At 47.1% G+C, this 14,749-nt stretch overlaps 1 protein-coding gene and 2 long non-coding RNA genes across 4 annotated transcripts in view; 2 read left to right on the top strand and 1 right to left on the bottom strand.

Annotated features, from left to right (window-relative positions):
- The window catches only part of IRF2 (interferon regulatory factor 2), a 90,613-nt gene extending 83,103 nt beyond the window's left edge, over positions 1–7,510 (bottom strand). The window contains exon 1 of one of the 2 annotated variants that reach the window (XM_032298754.1): positions 7,300–7,510. The gene's annotated coding sequence lies outside the window, so the exon portion shown is untranslated. The other variant, XM_032298755.1, reaches the window with a different exon arrangement.
- A 1,526-nt stretch (positions 7,511–9,036) lies between these two features.
- Positions 9,037–12,677, top strand: LOC116565247. Its single transcript, XR_004275347.1, has 2 exons — positions 9,037–10,414; positions 10,812–12,677. It is a non-coding gene; the product is annotated as an uncharacterized LOC116565247 (long non-coding RNA).
- Positions 12,678–12,752: 75 nt separating this feature from the next.
- On the top strand, positions 12,753–13,087 carry LOC116565249. The gene is made up of 2 exons (XR_004275350.1): positions 12,753–12,795; positions 12,827–13,087. It is a non-coding gene; the product is annotated as an uncharacterized LOC116565249 (long non-coding RNA).
- The last annotated feature ends 1,662 nt before the right edge of the window (positions 13,088–14,749 follow it).

The following is a 14,749-nucleotide window of genomic DNA, read 5'->3' on the forward strand; positions in this document are numbered from 1 at the left end:
TGGCATTTGTGTAAAGACAGAAAAATCTACCTGCCTGAGGATCTCTTCACTCTCTCCCATTCAAGAATCCAGGAGGCACCATTCTTACCTTCCTTTTTCACCACCCCATCCCCCAGCCCCCACTTTCCAACAGCCTTTCATTCCTACCCTCTCACCCAACACACCCAACATGCTAGGTGTTAAAAGACACTCTCTTATCACCGCCGTCATTTTTCTCATCTTCTCTGACAGTTAGGGTAAAAAGGACAAAAGAACTCTTTCAAAAATAACATGGTGGATATTACTTGAAATAAAGCAATTTGTATGCAGTTCGTCCTCATCTGAAAGGTCAATCTCATGAAATGGGAAAATAAGTAAGATTCTAAGCTTAGGGGACCAGGACAGTGTATTCTATCTACAGAGTACTTCTTTGGATCTTCCATAACTCCGACATTCATAAGAACAATTAAAACGTATGCTCAACAGGAACAAATTAAAATGTATGCTCATCTCTCCTTTGATCGCATCAGGTGTACGACTATCAAATGCCTTCAGCAATAGCAACAGACGATTAAGTATGCCCAAACGAAATTTATGAAAATTACAAAACAAGCAGTTAATTCTCAAAAATCTTCATTTAATGAAAACAGGACCGAGCTTAAATTTAGATATTTTGCTGAAATAAATTAGTCTTGCCTTTGGGATAAAAATACTTTGAATCCATCATGACAAAGAACCTCACACACCTTCTGTTTCTCATCCACAGACATTCTTTGTCAACTCCGCTCTTTCTTGCTTATCAAAAGGGAATAGTAAACTGATAATGGAGCTATAAACCGAAACAGAAACAAAACAAAACCAAGCGCCTAATTCTCCATGGTCTTCCTGGACAAACAGACAAATACACAAAACTAAACAAAGTCCTTCTTGCCTCTTCAAAATGGAAAATTCGGCTGGGTGTGGTGGCTCACGCTGGTGATCCCAGCACTTTGGGAGGCCAAGGTGGGCGGATCACCTGAGGTCAGGAGTTCGAGACCAGCCTGGCCAACATGGCAAAACCCCATCTCTACTAAAAATACAAAACTTTGCCAGGTATGGTGGTAGGCACCTGTAATCCCAGCTACTCAGGAGGCTGAGGCAGGAGAATTGCTTAAACCTGGGAGGCGGAGGCTACAGTGAGCCAAGATTGTGCCACTGCACTCCAGCCTGGGAGACAAGAGCGACTCTCTGTCTCAAAAAAAAAAAAAAAAAAGGAAAATTCAAGGTATCACAAACTTAGCAGGAGTCCCATTTCTTTATGACAAGAAAGGCCAACATGGGCAAAGCCAACAGAGTGACCACAGGCCCCTGTCCAAAGCGCTCTTTAAAATGTGGAAAGAGGCTTCATCTGAGCCAAGGGAAAGATAGATACTTGATTCAGTGGCTTTCCGTTTTGGCTCTGGCCACATACCTGAGTGAGATGAGGGGACAGGGATCCGGTGGTGAATAGAGGCTCACTATCAGGCAGGAAGGGGCAGGAGGGGAAAGGGCCTATAGACAGTCTCAAATCTAAAGGGTCCTCAGTAATTTCTAAAATCCCTTCCCCAGGCGATTTTCATAACACACATAGGTTCTGTCTCCCCCAGCCACATTTTACAGAGTGCAAACTTCCAAAGGGGGAAGTGATTAGAGAGCTAAAGGGCTCCTCCAGGAATCTGAGTTCGTGCACCTTCCACTGCAGAGCCTCGCACACAGCTGGCTGTCAACAAATATTAACAAATAAATAGAATAACAACACAATGTGTGCATTTCAGAAAACTATTGCCTGGGTTACTACATTTAACAAGATCAATTATTCATTTAAAATAATTGCATGGGGTCCCTAGATCCCCAAGCAGACCTCAAGTTATTCATGGAGGGTCCTGGCTAGTTTCACCGCCTCAGAAAGCCTAAGGGGATGGTGAGTTGCCTTAGAAAACCTAACGGGATGGTGAGTTTCTCTCACACGGAGCTGACCAGCCTGACCAACACACCGCGTGTCTCTACCTTTGCTATAATGAGATCAACTAGATTTAATACCAGTTTTCTCAAGGCAATCTGACTGGAAGTCATATGTGTTTCTGAGCAATGAAAATGGGCACAAGGGCCGGGTACAGTGGCTCACACCTTAATCCCAGCACTTTGGGGTGTCGAGGAGGGAGGATCATGAGGCCAAGGGTTTGAGATCAGACTGGGCAACATAGCAAGACCCTGTCTCTACACACAAAAAATTTTTAGTATGTCGGGTGATACATGCCTGTTGTCCCAGCTACTCAGGAGACTGAGGCAGGAGGATCACTTGTGCCCAGGAGTTTGAGCCTGCAGGTGAGCTATGATCAAGCCACTGCACTCCAGCCTGGGTGATACAGTGAAACTTTGACTCTAAAAAAAAATGGGGTACATGAAGTCTTCCTAAATAATCACAATTTGTTTTAGAGACAGTTTGTCAGAAGATGGAGCTTCTGAGGGGGAAAATTATTTTCAGGGGATCTTTGAAGGTCAATGCCAAGACTACAGGCCTGCTGCTTGCTCTGAATCCAAAGCCCCAGATGGAGTCCCGGGAACAAGGGGGACCTGTGAGCTAGATTTCCTGCTTGTGTGTTTTCCTTGGTACTCTATAAAAAAAATACTGGCTTCATGTTCATTCTGGATCCTTTATATTATTCATCATTCTTTGTTGATAAAATTTGATGGAACCTCCTCACCCCCTTTTCCATCAGTCACCCCCCCGCCACCAGAGCCACTCCTCAACTATGCATTAAGCATCGTGGCATCGTGCACCAACCACTTACCACACTCGGGCCAGACACAGGGCACCAATGGAGCAGGCAGAGGCGGAAGGTCCTGACAGAGGCTAGCACTGAGTCTGGCTTATAATAGATGTTCTACGGATATTTATTTAGTGTCCACATAAATTCTCTTGTCTGCATTAAGCCCTTTTTGGTATAAGGCAGATAAGGGAAGCATAACCCAGATACTCCATTTAGAGTTAAAGTGATTTTTCACTATCAAAAGGATAGTATGTGAAAATGCTCTAAAAACAACAGACTTTTGTATGAGATGACGTTAGGAAGAAAAACATAATGTTCTTGGTAACATGACGTTACCCCTGTGCAGCAAGGCACATCGTGTCCCATACAGATGAAAAGAATAATTTTTACTAATAATAACTGACATTTCACTACAATTTCACTTACTTGCATATATTATGCATTTTATATATTATATGTTATAAATATATACTATCAGTTAAATTTACTTCCATATATGTTGTCACATATATAGTGTTGGGCACACAGTAAGCATTCATTAAATGCACATGAGCCAAGCCTCTCTAAAGATGGTAAAGCAGGCTGGGCGTGGTGGCTTGCACCTGTAATCCCAGCACTTCAGGAGGCCGAGGTGGGTGGATCACCTGAGGTCAGCAGTTCGAGACCAGCCTGGTCAACCTGGTAAAACCTCATCTCTACTAAAAACACAAAAATTAGCCAGATATGATGGCACACAGTTGTAATTCCAGCTCCTCGGGAAGCTGAGGCACAGGCATTGCTGGAACCCGGGAGGCAGAGGTTGCGGTGAGCTGAAATTGTACGACTGCACTCCAGCCTAGGTGACGACAGAGCAAGACTCGGTCTCACCAAAAGAAAAAAAAAAAAAAAAAAAAAAAAACATGGGAAAAGCTAAAATCAGCCCAGGGCACACCTGCAAATGACAGATAATGAAGAATCTGACACAAGAGTGAAGAAGAGTCAGACTAAAGCAGAGAGGCTTGGGAAGATTTTCTAATCTGATCTAAAGAGGGAAAATATATTGGTCCAATCACTGTTATTTCCCTATCATTTGGTCTCCATGGAGACCACCTAACTTTCCTTCTGACAGGAAAGAATTCTCTGACAATACGGGATTTCACTGTTGAATATTTTCTTGATACTTTACATGAAACAGTTATTCCATGTTTAATCTTTTATCATTATTTATATATGCTCAGAAGTAAAATCCCTCCTTGCTGGAAATTCTACGAGAAAGACAGCGTCTAATCCAGTCGTGATTATCTGGGCCTTTTACATTAAGAATAATCTGATAAAATTTTGAAAGTTAATGCCTCACATATTTGAAGACTGCCGTAATTTATGCAATGTTCTCATATACAGTATCTCAATTGTTCATGAAAGCAACACTATGAGATATAGTTAAGAATTATTATAACCCTCCTTACAGCTAACCCCAAAAGGTAATAACTGAATGTATTTTTTGTTGTTTGTGGTCAGCTCACTACACAGAACACTGTCACTATGTAGAACGCCGTGTGAAGAAGCTGTCTTTCTCCCTGTCAGTTGAGTACGTAGGCTAGCACTGTGTCTGGCTGACCACAGACGTTCTACGGATATTTGGGTGTGTACATAAATTCTCTTGTCTGCATTAGGCCCTTTTTGATATAAGGCAGATAAGTGAACCGTAACACTTTAGAGTACAGTGGTTTTTCACTCTCAAAAGGGTATTATGTGAAAATGCTCTAAAACAAGAGTTTTGTAGGAGATGATGTTAAGAATATAACGTCCTTGGTAACATGAGAAAAATCGAGGTACATCAAATGTGAAACGTCCAAAGTTTCCACTTTTCCAGGAAGTTTAAACGTCTTTCACTCTGGTACACTATTTGCCTAATACAGTGTTTCAGAAAATGGGACAAAAGTGGGACCATAGTTCCCAAGGCTGTTAGAACTTCATGTCGAGCGTGTGTCTGCCCTGGTTTGCTTCCAGTTTGACTATAAATCCTTACTTTTAATTACGATGACATTTTTACAGGGAAGTAAACCTGAAATGACTGGAACTTTCTTCAACAGAAAAATGACAACTCACTGAGAATCAAATATGTAAATGTTTAATTTTAACAAGCACTTACAAATCATAACAGACAAGAACTCTTGGATCTAAGAGCAAAATCTAATTTCTTACACAACGGGCAAAGCTGTAAGTTATAATCGTTCACTAATTACAGTGAAATTCCGGACTTTGACACATCAATCAATAGATGTTCCAACTTTCCCCCTAGAGATGCCAGTTCAAGTCTTAAATATTCCATCTGCTGAAGTTTCCTCAGAAAAGGCACGTTTTCCCAGGATTTTTTAGGTTTATATTTTTGCCCCTTCTCCCCCTAAAACAAGAATAAAGGAAAGTTGGGGAAATCAGCGAATCCTGAATCTGTGTGCACGATGAAGTTCAACAGAGTCACCCTCGGGGCCTGGTAGGGATAACTGCATCTGCCTGGCATCATGACCATCCACCGCCTGGCCTAACCCCAGACCCCCGCGTGTCCCTGCCCTTAAGCACCAAAAACTGAACTGCTCAGTTCAAAGAAAACCTGCAGTCCATAAGAAAACTAGCAAATGACTGTAGTCTTGACAGCAGTCTCGGCGATTCCTGAAAATCCACAACCGGAAATCTAACTATCTTCCATCCCGCCTGGCCATTCATCAAAAGCAGACCGAGTCCCAGCCACAGGGAGGCCGGCGGCTAAAGACGAATGCCAGCAGCACTTTTCCTCATTTAGAACGACTGCGTTTTCTCCTTCCATAACCAAGGACAAGGAGCAACCGGAGGGAGGAGGCTGAAGAGGGAGGGGGCGGGGAAGACGTCCCCAAGTTTCAGACGGTACCGGGTTAGAAATGAGCGAACGCCACCTCGCTCGTCTCAGCTACCGGGGCGGCCGGTCCCCGGGATCGCACCCGCAGCCGATCGCCAGGGTCCTGCCCACACAGACTGACCCGCGCTTCACCTGCTGCCCTGCTGCGGCCCTCCAGCCCAGCCCGGGCTGCCAGCCTCCTTCCCCTCCCCCGCTTCTTAGGGTAGAGGAGGAGAGGGTGGCAAACGCACCCAGACCGGCGGCCCAGGAGTCGCCGGCGCGCGCTGGGAGGGGCAGGAATTACACCCGCGACCCTTGGAACTTGGAACGGCTTCCCCGGCCCTCGCGGGCGCCGGCCCCCAGGCCGTGCCACCGGGAGCGAGCGGACGCCGCGATTGGCCGCGGCCGGCTTCACTCGGTGGGCGAGCCCTGCCGGCGAGGCGGAAAGGAAGTGGCGGCCGCGGCTTTGCACCAACCACGTTCGGCCAGCGGGCGAATGTCACCCGGCGGCCGGAGCCGGGTCGGAGGGCGCGGGGCGGGCACTCGCGTCCCCACCCCGCCCCGGGACCCCGAGGGGACGCCGGCCCCCACGGCGCCACTCGGTCCCCGGAGCCTCCCCGCCCCCACCTCGGCCGCTCCGTAGCCAAGGCGGGTCAGGCCCAGCGCGCGAGGCGGGCCGGGGGCGCCTGCGGGGACCGGGGGCGCTCGGCGCTAGGCCGCGGCCCGGGCGGCTGACCCCGCGGCGCCGCGCCCTCCCGGGACGCGCCTCCCAAGCCCCTTGCGCGCCGGGGCAAGTGCAGTGACAAAGCCCCAGGGCCCGGCCGGGCGCTGGCCGGCGGGAACGAGGACGCCGCGTCCCTTCCGAGCGGCTGCGGCGGCGGCCCAGCCCCCAGGAAGCGGGGCGCGTCGGCCAGGCCCGGCTCGGAGCCCGCCCTCGCGCCCAGGCTGCTGGCACCAGACGCCCGCGCCACGACCCCGAGCCCGGCGGGCGGGCGAGCCCCGGGACCGCCGCGGGGCGCCCCAGCAAGTTTCCCCTGCCGGTGGCTGGAGGCGCCCCTCCCGGCCGGGGCGCGGGCGCGGGCAGCCGGGCGGGCGGCGGTGCCTGCTGATGGACTCTGGAGGCAGCCTGGAGTGGCGCCGCCGCGGGCACCGAGGAGGACCCGCTCCCCTCTTTCGGATCCGCTGGCGGCGGTAGCTGCACACACACGCGCACACACAAACACGCACACACAATTTTGTTTTAAACGAGGCCCGACTCCAGCGGACCTGCACCCCCACACACAACACCTGGGACGCAGAAGCACACACAGCAGGTCTGTGTCCATGGAGCCACCTCTCCGCATCTGCAAATCCAAAAGTGAAATTAAACCTCCACCGACCTCCTCCTCCTCCTCCTCCTCCCTCTCTACCTCCTCCTCCTCCTCGCAGCCTCAGCAGCCCCAGTGGCAGCAGCAACAGCAGCAGAACCTGCTTCCCCTAAAATCAGATGATCCATAATTTCGCCGACTGTTTCTCCAAAAACCGGTACTAATATTTATGAACCAAGGCATTTCCCATCTGCAAAACACCGTGTCAAGGCATCAGGACACTCAGACACACACGGCCCCCCCCCCAGTCTCCAGAAACATGCCCTCGAGAGAAACACACGCACAGTCACAACTATTATTTGAAAAATGTTACCTCTCAGTGTGCTTTTTTCACGCTACCAATACAATTCCGCAAGGTATAAGTGTTGCTAGGGTGTGTGAAATGGAAATGAAAGCCCGTCAGTTGAATAATCGCAGGAGCAAAACTAAAAGTTACTCCCCGGCTTGCCTGAGAACAGTCCAGATCGAAAGCAAAACAAGGAGAGGAAACTGCGAAGAGCCGCGGCTGGAAATCCCCCCACCCCCCGCCCTCCTCCGGCCGCGCTCCCTCCCTCGCCTCCCCTCTCCGCCCTCCTCCCTCCGCCCTTCCTCCCCAGTGTTTGTTTCAAGCTTGTGCAACCGGGAGGTGGAGGCGGAGGGAGGGCGCGAGCGGCCCGGCCGGGAGGTGCGGAAGTTCGCCGCCGCCGCTCATTGGCGGGCAGCGCCGCTTTCATCATTTCTCGGAAAAGTCAATTTCATTTTCGCTTCCCCAGGTCGCGGCTGCAGGAGCAACAAGCGGCGGTTCGTGAGTCCGTGGCTCGCACCCAGGGGCGCCCGCACGCGCCTCTAGAACGCCCGAGTCGGGGTCCGGGGCGGGGGCCGCAGGCCCGCGGCGCGGGGGAGGAACGTGGGCACCCGACTCTCCATCCTCAGGGTGGCCTGAAGGTTCCCGGAGGGCATCCGGCGAAGGCAGGGGACTCTGACCATCCGGTTAGCAGGGCTGGTGTAAGTGTTTAGGATGAAAACTGGTTTTGTCACACTGACCACCTCCAAGGAATAAAAGGAGCCGTCCACCGAAAGGACAGCATTAGTGGTGTCCTTACTGAATTGGAACGCTATCCGCGGCTGAGGGTGCCACCATTGGAGGGGGTGCCACCATTGGAGGGGCCGCCGCCCTCTCTGACACCACCTGGCGCTGCGCTCCTCTCCGTTTAGGAGCTAGAACGAGAAGGAGGCCCATTCCCCAGTAAGTCACAGCCCACGCCAAGACGAGTTATGGAGCCCGTACGACGAAGTTTCTTCACTGCAGGGCGAGGTGCACGAGGGTGTGAGTTGCTTCGACTTAAAGACGTCTGGGTGGCGGCTGGTTCTGAAGAGAGGCTTATACCGGAGCACTTCCAGCCAAATTCGGCTTGGGCCTCCTTAACTCATAGCTGGGCACCCTTGGCGTCTGTTTTCAACCAAAGCCTAAGGCCTCAGTTTTCAACTCTGTTAATGGAAATAAATGAAAGAAGACTGTACAGCCCGCATGACAGGTGCAGCAAGCAATGCAGCTTCCTTGGGACCTACCCCTTTGTGGTCCCTTGCCATCCGGTCGCGGTGGCTCGCTCCTGTAATCCCAGCACTTTGGGAGGAGGGTGGATCACGAGGTCAGGGGTTCGAGACCAGCCTGGCCAACATGGTGAAACCCCGTCCCTACTAAAAATATAAAAATTAGCCAGGTGCGGTGGCACATGCCTGTAATCCCAGCTACTCAGGAGGCTGAGTAAGGAGAATCGCTTGAACCTGGGAGGCGGAGGTTACGGTGAACCGAGATCAGGCCATTGCACTGCAGCCTTGGTGACAGAGTAAGACTCCGTTAAAAAAAAAAAGTATAGATTGACAGCTGGGTGCGGTGGCTCTCGCCTGTAATCCCAGTACTTTGGGAGGCTGAGGCGGGTGAATTACCTGAGCTTGGGAGTTCAAGACCAGCCTGACCAACATGGAGAAATCCCATCTCTTCTAAAAATGCAAACTTAGCTGGGCGTGGTGGCACAGGCCTGTAATTCCAGCCACTTGGGAGGCTGAGGCAGGAGAATCACTTGAACCCGGGAGGCGGAGGTTGTGGTGAGCCGAGATCATGCCATTGCACTCCAGCCTGGGCGACAGAGTAAGACTCCATCTCAAAAAAAAAAAAAAAAAAAGGTTAGATTCAGATTTAGTTAGACTTGCTTCTTCCTTACATGCAATTTCCTCAGTCTTTTCCCAGACCTCTGTACTCAACAGGGAAAGTTCTTTCCTGGGAGACCATAGCTGTTTGTATGTAAACAGCTGCCAAAAAAATAACTACAACACCTCTCTGTCACAGAAGTATTGAATTATATAGACTGAAAAAATGAAAGTACCCAAGTAAATGTGTGTGGTAAGGAAATAGCTAAGAGTTCAGGATTCTGTTTTGTGGCTCTGGTCTCAGAAATAAACCTCACATACATATTATTTCTTATCCCTTCTATTATAATACTTTTTTTTTTTTTTTTAAAGAGACAGGGCCTTGCTCTGTCACGCAGGCTGTGCTATCGTAGCTCATTGTCACCTTGAACTCCTGGCCTCAAGCGATCCTCCTGCCTCCCGAGTAGCTGGGACTATAGGCCTGCACCAGTGCTTGGTCCAGCCACTCACTCTCTTATGTCATATAGCAATGACCATTAAGGGAAATTCCGTACAAACTATAGAATAGCTGTCATTCTTTACCCAACCCAGAGACACGAGTTAAAAACCTAGTATTCATTTTTTTTTTTTTTTTTTTTTTCTGTACCAAAACAGTCATCTTCCTTTATTTTTTCTGGAGCAGAAAGAGAGGAATGGAGAAGGGACAAATGCAAGGTGTCACTTTGAACTTCTCTTTCACTGCACACGTGGGACTCCACTCTCCTGCCAGCAGCCTCTGTGCACAGGCCCCAGGGGTGAGAGAGATAACGAGGTCTAGCCGGACCCCCAGCACTATCCTCCTTGTGTTTATGAAAGGCAGATGCCTCTGTTGTATGTTTTCAGGGGAGTCAGACAGGGCTGGGGCCACCAACCTGTGTCCTGCATCCTGACCACCTGTCGCCGTGCGTGAGGCTCACTGGAAACACCGGCTGGGTGCAGATAGCTTCCAAACTATTGTGATGCTCACACTTGACTTCCCAAGGAACGTGTTTCCGGAAAGGGCATTGCCCTAATTACGGTCTTCGATAAGCAGGAAGAAGTTTATCATTCCTTACTTTTAACGTCCTACTTCGTGCAGCATACATCCAATCAGTCGAATCTATTGATGCTACCCCTAAACATCTTGGCCTGGCCGGCGCTCAGAGCCCTGCCTTCATTCAGTTACTGCATTGCCGGCGGACTGTGATCCAGTCTCCTGCTTCAGCACCCCCCCAGGCCAGCAGCCACACTACTGCCAAAATCCGGTAGAAAATTAACTTCAGGTAAAGCACATTTCTAATCCTAACACTGCCCACTCAAAAGCCTCTCTGTAGCGTTCATAATAAAGGCCATATTATTTGATAAGACACATAAAGTCCATTGTAATCTGGCACCAAATGACCTTTCCAGCCTCATCTCCTGCCATTGTGCCCGCAAGCCCTGCATCCCTCCCTTGGCAAACCAGCCTCCATTCCTTTTTGTCAAACAACAGAGCCGTCCCCTTGTGCATTGTTTCATCCTTAGCATGGTGCCCAGCACACAGGCACTGCAATACTTGTGAATTAATAAAAATAACTTGCTCTTTTCATCAAGCTCCCATAAAATACTTTAGACTTGATCAGAGCCTTTGTTTTATATTTTATCAGCTTTTTAATATAAATGTAACTAACTTTTTTGTAGAGAAATTTAGAAAATGCAAGAACGGTGAAAGAAGAAAATAAGCCACCTGACATCTCACCGGTCAGGAATAGACCTGTGGATGTTTTAATGTATTTCCCTCTAGTGATCTTTCTAAAGGACCATTTCCAATCCTTGTCTCCTTCTCTGTAGGATTTAAAAATGCTGACCGTGCTGCCTGCTCTCTGCAATGCCCATGTGACAGCCTGCTGTCCTATTCTAGCTCTTGGCTGGCTCCTTGTCTGCTGCCAGCCCCCTAAATTACGGTGTTTCCAGGCATTCTGTCCTCAACCCTCTTATTTTCTCATTCTGCATGCTTTATCTTTGGGTGCTCTCCTCCACGCCCAGAGCTTCAAATATCACTATTTGGTGATGACTCCAAAATCTGTAACTTCTGAGCTCTGGACACATTAACTCCTCTACATACCTCAGGTGCAACAAATTATACATGTCCCAATTGAGAGATGCCATCTTTTCCACAGCCTTGCACTGGTCACTTCATTGACTATCTGGGAAACTGGAAGGACTCACAGACTCCCCCTTTTCCTGAGTCTCTGGGCCTCCCTGAAGCGTGGATGTTACTTCCAATTTTCCAGGCCCCTAAACTCATAGAACATAGAATGTATTTCTGTTCTTAGGCCCTTGATGAGATGTCACTACGAACCAGAAATGTACAGATGAACCAAAACAGCTACATGGTACTGATATACACAGTCAAGAAGTATTTCTTAGCCCTTTGATAAGACGCATACAGTAATAAATCTCTGTGGAAACTATAGCCTTTTTGGAAGCCTGTGAGAAAAAAGTAACCTTTGCCATACCGAGGAAATCTGACCCAACACTTCAGTCTGATGTGAAGAAAGTTGCAGGGTCTTGTGGAGTGAAGCTAGAGTCATCTCCTGGGTGAAGATCTCCTGGGTGAAGCATGTTTGTATTTCACCTGTGCAATGGAACATCCTCAAAGATCTGCCTGGCTGCGTCAGGACTCATTTTTTTCAGGAGAGTCGGGTAAGGACAATATTACTTGAGCATAGTAGTGCTCCCTGAGTGGATCTTAACTAAGGAAGAAATATAAAGACACATTCAAAGGTGACCCCCTTTCAAATGGGTTTTCTATTTAGTTTCCCAAAATTGAAAAAACGTTTCATAAAATAATCATTCAATTAGCATTTGTTGAGTGCTCAGGAACATTTCCCAGCACTGGGATATAGCAGCGAAGCAAATGAATGAAAGTCCCAGCCTTCTAAGACGTTTTCTTACAGTCTGGTAGGTTGACATGTTCATTTCCTCTCTGGCATCCCAGTAATGGCACCGACATCATCTCCACCTGTAATCACAGCCTGTAGGCCTGTACGTTCAACTTAGGGAAGCGTAACATAAAGGCATATAAATGAAAGCCTAAGTATATACAGCTATGATTCCATCATGAGGCTCAGGTCTGCAAGCAGATGCTCAGTTTTCTCACCAGGATCACTGGGACCGCTTCTGTCTTGGCTGCCAGGGCTCCCCTCCAAGGTGCTGCAACTCAGGAGGTTATGAAGGCATGGAAAAGGAAGGTTCTGCACTTGTGAGAGCAGTTGCCAATACAAAAGCCACAGATAATAGCCCTATGTTGTGAAGAACATGATTGCGAAGTCCAAGTTGAATAAACACAGAGCCAAGCTCCATTTTAGTTGTGACGATAGAGCTGTGATGGGATTGAAAAGCCGTCAAAGTTCAGGGTCACTGGCCTCAAGCTGGAAAATTCTTGAGGATGCTTGACTATTATTTTCTGTAATGGCTACTTCCATTTTACAACAGACTGGGAAGTGGGGGTCATTTTGTTGCAACTATTTTCTGAAAATCATGAGTTTACATTGAGTAATAATATATTGCCCAGCTTTTAGTAATATTCCTTCTGTCCTGTTCTGAACGGAAAACACATTCTCTAAAATTGCCTAGATTTCTCTCTCTCTCTCCCTGTGTGTGTGTGTGTGTGTGTGTGTGTGTGTGTGTGTGTGTGAGAGAGAGAGAGAGAGAGAGAGAGAGAGAGAGAGAGTTTTTCCTTTCCCAAGGGAAGGCTTTCAACTTTGAAAACTTCATGAAGTGTTTTTTGGCATAATTTCCCAAATAGCTGTGAAATAAATATTCTGAAATATTCATATTTCTCTATGGTGACAAACTATAAAGTAGTCCTTTTACCTTTAAAGATGGATGGACACAGCATCTATAGCTTTGCCTTGAAGTTCTGTAGAAGCAATTATTGTAATAAGTTCGGGTATTGAAGATATTTTAAAGAATACATTTCAAATTTGTAACCTGAATTTAGGAGACTCCTTGGTTCACTGGTCATCTGTATATTTGAAGAAATTTTTAATAGTGTTTATATTTGTTTTCTTATTTTTCAATATTTAATTGTCGGCCAGGCATGGTGGTTCATTCCTGTAATCTCAGAGCTTTGGGAGGTCAAGGCAGGAGGATCACTTTAGGACAGGATCTCAAAACCAGCCTGGAAAGTATAGAGAGACTCTGTCTCTACAAAAAAAGAAAATTAGGAAGATGTGGTAGCATGCACCCATAGTCCTAGCCACTTGAAAGGCTGAGGCAGGAGGTTCCCTTGAGACCAGGTGTTCAAGTCTGCAGTGAGCTACAGTCATGCCACTGCACTCCAGCCTGGGTGACAGAGGATGCCCTGTCTAGAAATACATACATACATACATACATACATACATTTTTTAAGTCAAAATAAAATAATTGTCAAATAAAGATTAAACATATTCAAAGTAAACAACATGATCATTTGATATACATATATTGTGTAACAATTACCACAAATGAATTAAAACATCCACCGCCACCCCTGCTGTGCGTTATATAATATCAATAATTTCTGGGATCTAACTAAAAGTTTTCTATCTTTTGACTAACATCTCTCCATTCCACTTCCAATCCCTGGCAACCACCATTTTACTTTCTGTCTGTTAAGTTTAACATTTTTAGATTCCACATAGAAGTGAAACCCTACAATATTTGTCTTTCCGTGTCTGGCTTATTTCACTTAGCATAACATCTTCCAGGTTCATCCATGTTGTTGCAAATTATAGGATTTCCTTCTCTTTTTATGGCTGAATAATAGTCCATTGTATATAGGTACCACAATTTTTTTTATCTATTTATCTATTGGTGGACACTTAGGTTGCTTCCGTATCTTGGCTGTTGGAAATAACGCTGCAGTGAACAAAAAGGACCAGACATCTCACGATGTTGATTTCATTTCCTTTCGATATGTACTCAAAAGTGGGATTGCTGGATCACATGGTTCCATTTGCTAGTTTCATTCAAATGGTAATTCCGTTTTAATTTTTTGAGGAACCTCCATACTGTTTTCCATAATGGTTACAACAATCTATATTCCCACCAAGCGTGCAAAGCTTCCCTTTTTTAGCCCTTCTAACAGGTGGGAGGTATACCTCATTGTGATTTGGATTTGCGTTTCTCTGATGATTCATGATGTTGAGCACTTTTGCATACACCTGTTGGCCATTGATATGTCTTGTATGGAAAATGTCTATTGAGGCTCTTTGCTCATTTGCTACAAATTTCACTATTTCTCTGTAAGCCTTCAGTCACAGCGTATGAAGCATGATGATGTTCAGTGTGTTCTCTTCCTTCCCAAACTTCGTAGTATTCTGAATAGTACACCTTAATTCTATTTGAAAATTTTGGAAATTTGCCAATGAGAAAGACAGAAGAGTGTCACAAAACAAAGGATTGAGAGTATTTTAAAATGTTCTTCCTTAAAAAACTTTATCTCTGCTAAATACAAAATGTGCATGGCAATTCACATATCAGCTGTTGGTGCAGTCTGCCTAATGTTTGATACAGCTTGGCGTCATTTACCCTCCGTGTTTATTAAGCGCTGGGATGTTCCCGGCACTCTGGGAGCTGTGCACATGCCCCGA

Source organism: Sapajus apella, unplaced genomic scaffold (assembly GCF_009761245.1).
Source record: "Sapajus apella isolate SASKATOON/1434 unplaced genomic scaffold, GSC_monkey_1.0 scaffold39, whole genome shotgun sequence".
In the NCBI taxonomy this organism is placed as follows: domain Eukaryota; kingdom Metazoa; phylum Chordata; class Mammalia; order Primates; family Cebidae; genus Sapajus; species Sapajus apella.